Raw genomic sequence first — 15,831 nt, 5'->3', positions numbered from 1 at the left:
GTGCTTTTTTTTCCACATTCTCCTCTATTTGAATGATCATCGATGGCTCTTGTGCTTCTATCTTGTCTAGTTGCTCAGTGGGCTATACATTTTCTATTTGCTCATTCACTAGTTACTCTGTCATTTCTTCATATTGTTGTTGTACATTCTCTGCATCTTCTTTACATGTACCAGTTAGATTCACTTCTGGTAATATTGTCTCATCATCAAGGATAATGATTGGATCTTGCTTAGTGTTTGTATCAATTGATGTGTCAGCAAAGACAATCTCATCTGGTATAATATCATCAATATTCACATTGTCAAGGAGATCTTCTCCCTTAAGTCTCTCTGGTTCCTCTTCTTCTTCTTTAGGGACTAATCCTAAAAACATCTTCAAAATTTCCTCAGTCTCAGCATGTACCAACTGAGATTCACCAACTAATAATCTTGTCAACCTTTTCTTTGTAAGAAATAATGGCCTTGTCTTAGAAATAATTTCTTGAATGTCTTCCCTAGAGGTTTCCGGTTGCAAGTGCATCAATACAAATTCAATCAATTATTTGTCCTACTTTATAGCAATCTTCCATCTTGCTTCCAATTTATCATACAAAGAATCAGGAATCAAACCTTGCAATTCAATCAATTCCTAACAATACTTGTTCATATACCAGACAATATTATCTTCAATTTGCATTTTCTCATCTTCGCTAAAATTGTTATAGTCTCTTTACATCAGTCAAAATACCATACTTTCTTATTTTCTCCAAAATAATTTCAAGTAAAGTGAGTTTACTTACCAATGGTTTCACAGATTTGATAGTAGGAGATCCAACCACTTTGGATTTCTTCCCACTAACTCTTAATTCTTTCTTCTCACCTTCAGAATCTATATCTTCTTCCTCAATAGTTTCAAGTGTCCTTTCTTCTTGTTGTTTCTTCCTTTTCCTGTATACTTCTTTCACCTTGAGTGCTTCAGGCTTAGCTTCCTTGGATTTTCTTCTAATATGGATCTTAGGAGTAGGAGGGGGCTTCTCCTTCACCATCATACTCCTTGTTTGTCTACTGATGTTGGTACCAATTGGGGCACTAGAGGATTTAACTTTCCTTTCTTCAAACTTAGCTCTAGCCTTTGCAATTACCTCTTTAGTAATACCTTGTTCAACTGCAAATTGTTCCACTTCTTTTCTTACCTTCCTTTCAATGACCAGTCTAGAAATCTCACAATGTACCTCAATATATTTCTCCTTATATGTTCTAAACATTGTTGCATTTGGATCTACCGGTGTAGATAGAAGATGATCAACATAAGCAATCAAAAGATTAGCTTCCACCTCATAACCCATGGGCATCACCCATGATGTCCTAGGTTCTACTGCCTCCATCTGACAAGTGTCAGTATCAACCATGAAATAGATAGAATCTTCATACCTTTTAACAACCTATTCCAATATCTTTTCTCTTTCATGCATCCTCTTTTGAAAATATTTAATATATCCCCAAATTACCTTTGTAAACTCATTATCGATCATCTTGATGTTGTTCTTGATTTATAACATTGTCGGTGTACCTTCTAGCCATTGTATATCACCGATACCGGGAAAGAAGTTCTGGAAATAGAAAAATAAAGCTATGATCAACTGTCCAAATTTAAATTTTTGCCTTTTATTCTTCTTGATAGATTCCAGATTTAATATCATACGGGTTCTCAAGGCTTCAACAAGATCATAGTCTGCATTTTCTTTAATCATCTAGTAGGCAGTATGAATCACAGCTCCGAGAATACTGTTTGATCTGCTTAAATGATAAACCCTATATCTGATGACTCTAGATGCAAATTTCACCTCGAAGTCTTCAATCTCATTTATAGTCATTGCTTGACCATCCCATTTAGACTTTGTTAATCGGGTGACTTCATTCTTCGGGATTGATCTTAGCATAGGAACTTCACCAGTTGCCCGCAATCTGGTGACGAAATGAATAGCTTCCTTTGTAATCTTATGTGGTCGATAAAGCCACATAAACTAATCATGTATTATTCTCAAGACATATCTAATATGGTCTTCTTCGAATTCATTGAGAAAGTTCAACGCATGGTGAAAACCCTTGTTGATAACCCTTCAGAATTGATCTTTTATAACTCCTTGCTTATTGTGATATTGATTAAAGATAGCAATAGTTCTCAAATCTTCTATTTTGCAATTAATACAGGATTGGACATCTTCCACATGTAATACACCATAGGGTATGTTGGATAGGGCTTCGGTTGAATCGGTTTATGTCGACTTATGTGGATGCCTCTTGAATTATGGTCAAGGCATTTCAGTAACATCTACAAAGTCTGGTGTATCCATTGAAAAATATCAAACATAGACTTAGATTCTCAGATAAATACCTTTTCAACTTCTTTGTTGCTAGGGTTTCCTATCTGAATGCCCTTCACCGATTCACTTCTCCACAAATCTCTTCAATCTGCAATCAACCTTGCCAATGTAGTAATCAAAATCTCTTCTCTTCTTTAATCACTCTCCAAATGCTCTTGAAAATGCAAAGGTAACAAATGAAACTTGTAAAACACTTTTTTATTTTCCTTTCACAAACTGCATTAATGCAATACCGGTTGAACTTACCCTAATCATAATTTAACCCTAAAACTTGTTATTGGTACTCATAACACATCCAATATACCATTTATATCACAAAAAATCTTCTTAACGTCATAATGCATCAAAGTATGCAGATTTAACTTATCGTGCACCATATAGGGGGTTCGGAAATGGATCTGACAATAAGCTTCCCCTAAGATTTATACACAGATTAGTTTACCGACAAGGGACTCTCCACAATGGGTGAAGAATTAGAATATTCTGATGGTTTCTCCTCACTCTCATTTCTCCAGATCTTGTTCATCTCTTCTCTGGTTTCCTACACATCAACCTTCTTCTTACCTTTCTAGTCAGAAGACTGATTAACCAGTTGGTTCATTCTTACTTTACAAAAATTTACAAGGTGTCTCGGTTTGTGACAATAAAAACATGCCATTCCAGATGCTCTCCAGGGTCCATCATTGCCTCTACCAGTTCTTCTCTGACAATTTGTAGCAACATGTCCATAGTTGTGACAAATAGAACAAGTCACATTATGTCTATCCTCCATTTCATAAGGACTAGACTAGTTTACATAAGGTCTCTGCCAAGTAGAGTTTCTCTAGTTATTTAAAGATCTTTGACAATCACCACCAGGCCTTTGATTCATGTAAGGTCTCTGAATGTTTGCTCCAGACCTGCACACAACAACTCTATGCACATACTTGTTGCAAGTGTAACAATAGCCATAAAAAATTCTAGGCTTATATCCTTCATAAGTATTAGACCTATAACCATCAAAAGAAGCAGATCTGCTTCTACAAACATTAGTAGTATGACCTAGCTTATGACAATTAAAGCATACTAGTTTGTAGGGTTTCTTATTGGTGTTATTCTTTGTCTTAGGTGCATATTTGCCTTCATGCATGATGTCCTTAGTACTGAAAGGCTCTCCTTTCTCAAAGGTTGTGTATCCCAAGCCATGTGTATCTCCATTCTACCTTTGTGACTGAATCTGCTCATCAAGCATAGTAGAGCTCTTATTGTATTTCTCCAATATCTCATTAGCATCAACCAACTCCTTAGTAAGATCTTCATTCACTTTCATAAGACTTTCTTTTAGATACATATCCATGGCTAGATCAGCTTGTATTTCTTCTTTTTCTTCATTTTCCTCATGAAGATGTGCATGCAGAGTACCATATGATTCAGTTTAGAGATCTCATGATCCTTCTCTCTGATCTTGTCTTCAGCATCCATCTTGGCTTCCATCTCTTGACTCATCCTGATAGTTAGGGCTTCTAGCTCTCTCCTCATATTTGACTTATCATCATTCAGATTTTCCACCTCATTATCCAATGCATCAATGTTAGCTTCTTCAGATGAACTATTTTCACTAATTTCATACAGCTACTCAGCTAGCTCTCTCCTCTTAGCCAATGAAGCTTTATATTTGACCCTTAACTCACCTAGGGCTTCTTTGGATTCTACAAGCCAGTTAGAAAGCTCTCTATAACTCATATCCCCCATGATAGCCTTGAGGATCCTTTCCAATCAATTAAGCCTTTAGGGAATTAGGCTTTGATACCAACTGATAAACTTATAAGGCACTGGGAGGGGAGGGGGGTGAAACAGTGCAAGCAAAAACAATATAAATTTGATCACCACTTTAACTAAATGAAACTTAACAAACATGCAAGGAAAATAACAACATAAACCAACACCCAATAAAGCATGCAACTCATAACAAAAAGTTTTTCATATGGCAACCCAAATGGGAAAAACCATGATGGGAATTAGTACCCACAAGATCAACTATCTGCAGAATAGGGATTTGACTGATTAAGGTCTTACAAATGCTTTGTTAGGAGCACACCCGATGAAGAGTGTCTTAGCTCGGTTAAGAGATATTACAATAAGGCCTGTTAGGACCATCCCTGTTAAGAGCTACCCAACTATGGGATTTAAACACCACAAGTTAATGTGTGACCCTGTTAAGGGATTTAACCTTTGGACCTATGAGGATCCTACCACACCCTGTTAGGAGTGACCTTGTTAGAGGATTTTATCTTGTTGCAACTGCTAGGGAACAACAAGTTTAATTGATCTGCATATAGCACCTATGTGCCTAATTAGATCCACTTCAGTTATGCTTCTAACACCGACTAAACATCAATACAAAGCTTCTTCTTTCACCGCACATTTTAATTCACACTATAGATCTCATATATGATACATCATCACACAATATACTCCTTTTTATAAACAACTCTGCTAAGTCGGCTAACAACCCTTGGAACAATTTCCTAGGTTCAATGTATCTAGGCAATCTTGCACATTACGTTTTACTCATGTCGGCCACAAACAACTTAACTCAAAAATAAAACATTGTCTATCGGTTTACCGATTTAAGTAATTCTACTCTATTAGTTTAACTATTCTTCTTGATTGACTGCTCAGTACATCATAACTCGCTCCAAACTTTGAATCTGTTGATGTGGTTCTAGCCATAGACTCATACCAATGTCATGAACATACCTTCCAAACTGCAACACTTAACTCTTCACCGATCTTCCATATCGACCACTTGAACATAGCTCTGTCACTATTTATCGGTTCACTGTTTAACTGCTTCCTGTATTGGTTAGGCTTTACCGGTTGGACTAAATGACTTAGATGACTAACAAAATATGGTTGCCATTAATGACAACACAATACAAGTCATCACTCAACCTATTATATCAATATCGTCATCATTAAGCAAACAATCTATCCACATGCCAACAGTGTCATGATGTCTATCAATCAAATGGGCTCGATAACAAGTGTGAATACACTTAGGTCGAGCCCGATATTATATACCAAAGTTGTCTTAAGTGCCAACTTAAAATGCACTTTAATCTCAATAAGATCTGAAACATAAATAAACCCAACACTTGTAAAAAGTGAATAAAATGTTGAAGGCCCAATACAAAACAATAAGAGTGAAATGCCTTAAGCTTAATACTAAGCATTATTTCATGCTAGGCAAATCAATGTAGCCCAAGAGCTAGATAAAACATGATAGCCATTTTGACACCCATCAAAAATATATGAGCAAAATGCAAAATGCATGGATAAACAACTGTCACCAAGGATACTCAGTTAACTATTACTTCCTATGTGCTGAAAAGTGTGGAATCTACGAAAGAGAGTCAAACAACATCAAACACACACATGAAACATTATGTCAGAGTTAAAAATTAAAATAGAAACTAAACTAAGTTAGCTTCAAAATTGAGAACCCAAGCACGTTCCATGTTCCTCTATCTCCAAGGATCTTCAAGATTCAAGGTGGCTCTCACTTGGAAAAGCACTTGATCTTTTAGATGTCAACCTAAAGAACAAGATTCAAGGATATGCCAAGATCAAAATGAATGCAACTAAGATCCTAGCTAGATGATCAAATGATATGAAAAGATGAAATGCAAGATTGAATGAAAGATATGAGACTAAGACAAATTGAGCTCCTCAATAACCCACAAAATGACTATAAGTTTGATGCATGAGATGATTGATCTAAAATAAAAAAGGCATTATAAGGCTATCATAAAAACCCACAAAATGACTATAAGTTTGATGCATGAGATGATTGATCTAAAAGAAAAAAAGGCATTATAAGGCTATCATAAAACGTCTCTCCTTGATTAATGGATAAAAGGCTCAATTTATAGAGTTGGAGGCTTGAAAAACGACGGTCAAGATTGAAGATTGATCAATGGCTAAGATTGAAAGGGAATGTGGTCCCAGGTTTGAAGGATTAGCCTTGTGACAAGTGTCACAAGGAGAAGTGGGTGCAAGGGTAAATGTGCTCACATATGTTTGAGCAAATCTTGGGAAGTCCAAGAAGTGACAAGTGGAAACACTTGTGGAAAGGTGTAAGGGCTAGTGGAAGAGACTTTGTGACACACAAACCAAAAGGGGAAAGAGTAGGGTGGCTCTATGGGGAAGAGAATCCTCACACATGTGTGAGAATCCCTTGGTCAAAGGTGATGTGGACATGTCAAGTGACTTGTGAGTCACATGTGGAGTCACATGTGGGTCTGGGTAGATGTGTAGTATTTTTAATTTGAATAAATACTAGCATTGGTTAGGATTTGGATTAATTAGGATAATGAGGGGTTAGAGGGGTTCTAGAAGAATATTATCATGCTAATGGAAAATGTAGGAGAATGCAAGTGGAGGGTAATAGGCATTTTTAGATAAAATAAAAGATTTATTTTATCCAAAAGGGGTGCAACTTGCATTTGTAAGATTTTGCAAGTGGGGGGATTATTCACAAATAAATAATGAATTATTTAAATGCAAAGAGATTTAATCAAATGTAAATTCAATTAAAAGGGAAAAGGGGGGTTTTAATTAAATAAATAAGATTTATTAAATTAAATGGCTAATGGGTACTTAATCAAACCTTAGTTTAATTATTAGTTTAGGCTAGAAGAAAAGGATTTTAATCAAATCTTTAATTTGATTAATAGATTGATTGGAGAAATAGGGATATTAATTAAACATTAGTCTAATTAATAGGTGAATAAATGATGATTAAATGAATAAAATCCATTTAATTAGTTGTGCAAGTTTTATTTGTCTACATTTTGCCCCTCTTTGAAGGGACGTGTGACCACATGTTGATTCAAAGAAAAATGTTCGATATATTGCCAAAAATTCCCGATATGATGTCGTTGCCAACATTGTCGATATGATGCCCCAGATATGAAGAATTGATTCGATATGAGATTCGATGATAGAAATGATGTCTATATGGAATTGATATGGTATTGATGTTGATATGGCCCCTCAAGAGATAAATTGAGAAAATTAATGATTTTCAGTATAGTGTCGCGATGCACGACGATTTTAATTTTTTTTGAATTTTTCGATATTTATCTGTCGATAAATGTTATTGAAAAGAATAGATTAAAATGATGAAGAGACTAGGTGGGCATAGAGCGTACATGCCCCACATGTCCACTGAGGCACCATAGTCACCTGCGTCAGCATGGTCTATATAAACCCTCAAGGGCCCATTTCCACCTCATTTGTGGACATGGAAATTAGATTTTTGGGTTCGTTATGATGCTTTGCACCTTTTTGATGTGTTAATATGCATTGATTGCGTCTATTGAGATGTGAGATATCAAAAATTCAGTCTAGGGTCTATATGAGTCGGTATGAGTCGTTGTTCGATATGAGTCAAATATCAATATGGGTCAAATTCGATATAGGTCAAGTTGGTATGGATCTTGATTGTCGATATGAGTCAAGTGTTGATATGGTTCAATGGTTGGTATGAGTCAAAGTGATTGTTGATATGGATTAAACTAGTCGATATGGGTCCAACTTTGTCGATATGAGTCAAATTGATTTGATATGGGTCAAACTTGTTGATATGGGTCACACTTTGTCGATATGAGTCAAACTGATTTGATATGGGTCAAAATTATCGATATGGGTCAAACTTTGTCGATATGGGTCAAACTTGTCGGTATGGGTCAAACATTGTCAATATGATGCTTTATATGCGTCCTGGATTTATTGATTCAACTGATTATGATATGATACTTGATTTGATATGATGTTTGATGTCGATATGTTGCTTGATTTTGATATGAGACTTTTATTTTGATATGATACTTTAATTTCGATATGAGACTTTGATTTCGATATGAGACTTGATTTCGATATGATTCTTGATTTTGAGATGATTCTTAAGGCAACTAATGCACTTGTAAAATGATATGAAAATGTACATGTAACTAAATGTGATTGGAACATGATATGAAATGAGCTATGGTAATGCAATCTAATGATCCATGATAATGCAATAAAAATGTAATCTAATGAAACTTTATCATGATATGATAATGAGAATGTACCTAAATGCAACCTTAACATGATATGAAATGATAATGATAATACAATCTAATGCAAAGCTTAATATGACCACTACATGAAGTGCACTCTGGTTACTAATGTTGCCATCTATTTTGATCAAATTGCTAGTGCTTCCCTTTTGGTTTTTTTCATCATTGAGCCTTGATTTGTTGAAATTTTAAACAAGCATCATGGTATAATTGAACCATAACGACCTGAGTATAACTTACATGGATGTTGGTATTACAAGATGACACAAGCATTGAGGTATAATTGAACCCAGACGACCTAAGTGTTGCTTTCCTAAAACAAACAAGAGCTAATCTTAGTCCAATACAAATCCGAAATGTCCTCAGTGATATGTTGCCTGATCACATCGTAAGAAAAATTTGCATAGTAGAAGGATTCACTCCCAAACAGTAGACAAAGAAAACATCACATCCCTTCCTTGATTCTCTAGTCTTTGAGACATCACTGAGTTGCTTAGGAGATATGATAAGAAAAAATCAACAACCATGAGTAAGCATGTATGCTATATGAAGTGTTTTCTTGTCAAATAAAACATCTTGCAAATAGATCTTTAGTTGAGTTGAAAACAGTTCAAGTCCTTGATGGTTGCGCTATCATGTTGCTATGTTCACTATTGGTTGTTGTGATCCTTGTTGTCTTACTGCGTGTTTTGTCTGGTGTCTAATCCCACAAGGCAAAATTCCCCTAGAGAGTTTAGGATTTTTCCCCTTGCTATTGATACTACTTTGATATGGATATGTACACTGATCACCAATCCATGGTGGGATATGATTCAGATAATCAAGGACAGTGACTGTGTTAAGTATGTCCAAGATAATGTTGCATGTATAAGTGTTCTACAATGGCTATTGGCTTAGATCAAATGGAGCCAAAGATATGATACGGGTATTAATAGATAGAGGAGTTGCTCTATCACAAATAGTGCATGTTGCCAGGTTTTCACCACCTATTTTTATTGCACTTTTTTTTCCATTTTTTTTGGTATTTTTCTTGATTTTTTTATTTTTTTAATGCCACAAGGCGTCTGTTTACCAAGTTTTCACCCTAGTGACAATTTTTTTTCTGATAATTTTTTTGATTTTTTTTATGTTTGCTTTTTCACTTGATCTGTGCATTGGATGACTCGAGTGTAGAATTTCTTCAGATGGATATTGTTGGTTGGCTCGTCAAGCACGTCCCCTTCTAAATTTGATAACTGATATGCCCCTGATCCATAAGTTGATATGATGACAAAGGGTCTTAACCATTTAGGTTTAAATTTCCCCTTCTTTTCCCGATCTTGTTGATTTTGGGGATTTTCTTTTAGTACCAAATCACCAATTTTGAATGTCCTTGGTATGACCTTGTGATTGTAGCTTCGTCACATTCATTATTGATATGCCTTGAGATGATCAAAGGCATGTTGTCGGTGTTCATCTAGTAACTCTAGCTCTTGCAGTTTGTTGACTTGATACTCTTCATCTAGACTGAGGCCCTTTAGTGATACTCTGAGTGATGGAATCTCAACCTCAATAGGTATAATTGCCTCTGATACATACACAAGTGATTATGGTGTAGCTCATGTAGGTGTGCAGATGCTAGTTCTGTAGGCCCATAATATTGGGTTGAGTTGAACATGCCAATCACGTCCAGCCTCGTTCACTGTTTTCTTGAGGATTTTCAAGATGGTTTTGTTGAAGGCCTCTGCTTGGCCATTCCCTTATGGATAATATGGTGTGGAGAAACGATGTTGGATATGAAATCATTTGAATAGTTCTTGCACATCTTGATTCTTGAAAGGTCTTCCATTATCTATGATAATGGTACTAGGAATGTCATACCAACAAATGAGACAAATTAGGATTAAAGAGGATATTTGCTTATCGGTAACAGTAGTCAATGGGATGGCCTTTATCCACTTTGTAAAATATTCAGTGGTCATGATGATAAACTTATGTTAATTTTATGAGGAAGGATGAATCTTGCCCACTAGGTCAAGTACCCATTGACAAAATGGCCATGATGTGGTGAACGATTGCAGCTCCTGTGTTGGTGCATGTATAAGATTGCCACGAATTTGCAATTTTTGACATTTATTAGTAACTGATATGATTATTTTTCCATGGTCGGTCAATAATAGCCCATCATTATAAGTTTCTTGGTGAGAGTAGGACCACTTGAATGTGTGCCACAAATACCATCGTGAAGTTCATGTAAGGCGGTTTCATATTCATTGCGATCAAGCCACCGAAGAAGAGTACCATCAAGACCTCGATGGTAAAGTGTATCAGTGGTAAGGGTCTAACGGTCTGCTTGATGAATAAAGTTGCAATTCTGGTTTTGGGATGGGTCTAATGGAAGGATATTGTGTTTTATGTATGTGTAGATCTTTCCATAGAGGGTGAGTCAGAACCGACTATGTTGCATATGAATTGGGATTCAGAATTGTCGTAGGCAGGGGAAAATAGTTGTTCCACCAGAAACTCATAACGATTTTGTTGGTCTATTATTTGTAGGAGTGAGGCAATGGTTTCCAATGGAGTCCGTAACTTTGTTTCTCACCCTTGGAATCTACTCAAATTTGATGTCCACAAAATATTTCTTGAAGTCATCCACCATGCGTTTGTAGGGCATCATCTTATCATCCTTCATTTGATAGTCATCATTAACCTAATCGATGACCAATGGTGAGTCTTCAAAGACTTTCAACTCTGTGATCTTCTACTCTATGAACATCTTGATGCCTGTAACTAGAGCTTCATACTCAGCAATGTTATTTGTGCAAGGAAACATTAATCTGTAATATTTAGGGATAGTGTGTCCTTCTGGAGTGATAAACAGGATGTCGACACCTGATCATGTTGTGTGTATGATTCGTCAAAGTACAAGATCCATGTTTTTGTTGATACTATGAGAATATCTATATCCATAAATTCCACATGGATTGGATGACTATCCTGTAATGGTGCCTTTGCTAGCTAATCTGCGATAACTTGACCTTTGATAGCCTTTCTGTCTGTGTAATGAATGTCAAATTCACTTAGAATCGTGACCCATTTAGCTAACCTCCCTGTGAGACTGGCTTTGCTAAGTAGATATTTTAAGGGATCAATCTTTGCTACCAACTTGATTGTGTGGGCTAGCATGTAGTGGCAAAACTTTTGAGAAGCGAACACCACTACCAAAAAAGTCTTTTCAATGTCCTGTTGATGTAGTATATTGCCCTTTCCTTTCCTGTTGAATCTTTTTGTACTAACAATGCTCCTAGTGATACCTCTATAGTTGATATGTAAAGAATAAAAGGTTTTCCTGCTATTGGTGGTACCAAGATAGGTGGATTCATCAGATATTGCTTGAGTTGGTGGAATGATTTTGCATATCGATCTTCCCATCTGAAAGGGACATTCTTGTGGAGTAGATGAGTAAATGGAAGACACTTGTCAACTAGTTGAGAAATGAATCTTCTTATGGATTGTAGTCATTCTTGTAGAGACCTTAGTTGGTTGATATTTCTAGGAGGTAGTATCTCCATAATTGCTTGTACCTTTGCGGGCTCCACCTTGATTCCTTTTTCTAAGACTATGTATCCTAATAGTTTGTCGGATGTTACACCAAAGACACACTTTGTAGGATTTAGTCATACATTGAATTGCTCTAGCCTTTGAAATATTTTATCCAAAATCTCTAGATGTCCTTCTCTTGTGAATTATTTAGCCAAGAGGTCATTAACATAGTCTTCCATGAATGTGTGCATCATGTCATAAAATATTGTGGTCATTTCTCTTTGATAGGTTGCTCCTGCATTCTTTAAGCCAAAAGGCATGACATTCCAGCAGTAAGTACCCCATGGATAGGTAAATGTCATTTTATCTTGGTCCTCTGGTGCTATTTTGATTTGATTGTAGCCTGAGAAACCATCGATGAGTGATAACATAGCATGTCATGTTGTTATGTCTACAATTGTGTTGATGATGGGTAAAGGAAAGTCATCCTTCGAACAAGCCTTGTTAAGATCCATGAATTTTGTACAGATCCTGATGCTCTTATCTAGTTTAGATATAGGCACAATGTTAGAAATCCATTCTGCATAATTGATGGGTCGGATGAATCCTACACCAAGTAACTTCTTTAGTTCTTCTTTAACCAATATTGCGACATGTGGGTTCATTTTCCTCAATTTCTATTTGGCGAGCTTAGCTACATAAGCTATAGATAAGTGGTGCATAATCAGATCTGGGTCTCCCCTTGGCATATCTGCATAAGACCAAGAAAAATTGATTTTCTTTTCTTTGAAAAATGTGATGAAGTCAGGTCTTTCTTGTTCTATTAGTGATTCTGCCAGATGTATGGTTCATGTTACTGCTTCAGTGTCGATATTGATTGATTGATTGAGTTGGCTCAATCAAAATTGGTGATCTCTCTTGATAATTTTCAGGAAGAGTGTCAAGTCTCTCATCCTCAAGTGCCTCCAAGAGGTTTTCACCATCAGATATGTCCTTTATTTTTACTTTTTTATGATCTAATACTGCCATTAAATGGTTTTCACCATTAGATCAATTTTTTATTTTATTTTTGCGATTAAGAGACTTGGCACTCTCCTGATTGAGAGATTTGTTATGAGATTCACTGGTGGGACATGTTTATGAGTTCATGGAACAAAGGTATTGGACCATAGTTTCATCATCTAGGAAGATAGGTATGTTAAGTTGTTCAGGTTAGGTATGTTAAGTTATTCGGGTTGTTGCCATTCTATGAGTTCAGGATGGATTAATGGTAAAGGATCGTCTGGAGGATTAAGGTCTACAACGGTGAGGGTAATGATGGATATCTTATCAAAATTGGCATTAGTGAGGCCAAAGTCTATGATAATACCCTCTTCAGAATCTATTTTGCTTGGAACCTAATCATCCTCACTAGAATCATTGATATGTTGTGATCTAACTTCAAATGGCCTAGCCCACAAACCTTGTCCATCATAGGGTATGGGTGTGTATGCGTGGATTGTATCTACCTCAATATCTTCAGTGACATCAGATCAATTATCCCATTCATATTCATTTGAGTCTTTCTCAGAATAACTTCTAATATTACACCACTGTATCTGACAGGAATATTGTATGGGGAGAAGAGTTCGTTGATAGTTGATACAAGTTTTGTTGCTTGTGTTGATTCAGGTTTTGTGCTTGCTTGTACTCTTTGGATGTGTTCATAAATAGACTCCTCTCTTTGAATGGAAAGTTATTCTTGTTGTTTTTCATATTCATCTTCTCTTTGTCCTCTAATTGGTCCTTTTGTTAATGATTTTGTATTGGCTTGATCAAGTTTTGTTATTGCTTGCACGTGATGTATCTGTTTATAGGAAGCCTCTTCACTTTCAATAGTGAGTTGCTCTTGTCGTTTCTCATATACTTCATCTTTTTGTTCTTTGTTTGTCTTTTCATCTTCTTTATGTATCACTTCTTGTCATGATTCCTCTTTATATGTTACATTTCTTGTCCATCGAGGGTTTTGATGATGATCTCGTTTTTGCACCGACTGAATTTGTTGGTCATACCCAAGTCCAAATTTATCTTTGGTAAGTTGTGAATGGGGTTGAATTGGTTATGTGATGCCTTCTTGACACTTTCCAATAGGACCCTTTCCTTGATATCCCATCTATTGCATGATTCTAAATCCATTTCCATATTGTTGTGTGGGGATGGAAACTTCTAGAGCAGCTGCTCTTGTTTCTTCATCATCTTTGTATAGCCAATTGAGGATATCCTTGTCTTCCAATTCTTCTGCGAGTGTGCCTACTTGAATGAAAATTCCATCAAACTTTTTGATAGTTTGTGAATATTGTTGTCTTGAAGTTTATGGTTGTCCATGAGATCTTGGTGAAGTCGAAAACTTTGATAGACATAAGGATTCAAAAGAGTATTCTCCCATGCCTTTGTCTTTCAACTTTGTACTTTTCTCAAAATCTATGGATAGATTTTTGAGTTGATCCTTGTTGTTTAATGATGTGGAAGCGAGAGATTCCCTATTATATGGTACCAGAACTTTGAGCTGCCCTCATAGTGTTGCAATACTAAAAGGGGTTGGTGTCTGCTAATATTGAGATATCATGTCCATTGTAAGGGAACTTGAGACATTGATGATATGTAGAAGGTACCGCTTTCATTTCATGGATCCAAGTATGACCCAAGATTATGTTATACATCAAGTCTATGCCTAAGACTTGGTAAATCGTGTCCTTCTACATAGGTCTTGCCTAAACGGGTAGCACCACTATTCCTTCGGACGACCTCTCTTCATCATAATATGCCTTGATAGTGATTTTTTGTTTGGGATCAATAGCTTTCTCCAAGAACCCAATGCACGGATAAGTTTTAAGGTACATATATTTAGGCCATCTCCTCCATCTATTAGCACATGTTTTACCCAGTGTTTGTGGATGAGAACTTTGATATGGAGTGGGGTGTTGTGTGCATGACTCAAAGAGATGTCATCATGCTCTGAAAAAGATAGGTTATGAGGCACCGTCATATGTGCCACCATGACTTGGAATTGATTGATGTCTAGGTTGATTGGAATTGTAGTATTTACAAGAGCTTGTTCCAAAATGTCCTTGTATGTTGGTGAGATTTTGAGCAACTCTAATATCGATATTTGGGCAGGTGTCTTTTGCAATTGGTCTACCAAGTTGTATTGAGTCTTAGGAAGATTTATTTCTTTAGATGTGCTCCCATTCAAGACATATTTGTGTGCCCTTTTTCTCACATTCACCGGCGCGTGTTCTTGTTTATCCTTGATTTTTATGACATTCACTAGGTTGTCATATGCCGATATGTGATTAATGGCATTGTCGTAGATGTGGTTTATGCGAGCTCCTTTGTTGTTGTTGGATGTTTTTGCTCCTCCCTTGTCATAATTAGGAAGGAGATCTTTGAATGTCACGTGATCACCATTGGTCTCATGAACATCAACCATTATATCACCCTTGTCTATCATGTCTTGAATTAGGATTTTCAACTTTATGCAATCATTTGTTCAACGCCCCATGTTTTGATGATAGTCGCAATAGTGTGAGTCATTCCACCATGGTGGTTTGACTTGGGGTTCAAAATTTCTTATTTTTAGTAATGTGACAAGTTTGTTTGCCAAGAGCTCTCAAAATGTGGATTCTAGCATTTGTCCCAATAGTGTAAATGTTCTTCGATATTGGGGAGGTGGAGTGTTGGTGTTACTCCCTTCATTATTGATCCCTTGATTGTTGTTGTTCCCTCTATTGTTTTTGTTTCCTTGATAGGTAGTGTGTTGATAGTTGTTAGTGCCTTGATTGATATTTCTTTGATTGTTGTTG

The sequence above is a fragment of the Cryptomeria japonica genome, chromosome 11, assembly GCF_030272615.1.
Source record: "Cryptomeria japonica chromosome 11, Sugi_1.0, whole genome shotgun sequence".
NCBI lineage: Eukaryota > Viridiplantae > Streptophyta > Pinopsida > Cupressales > Cupressaceae > Cryptomeria > Cryptomeria japonica.
The sequence above is the reverse complement of the archived record's forward strand: the minus strand, read 5'-3'. Positions refer to the sequence as shown.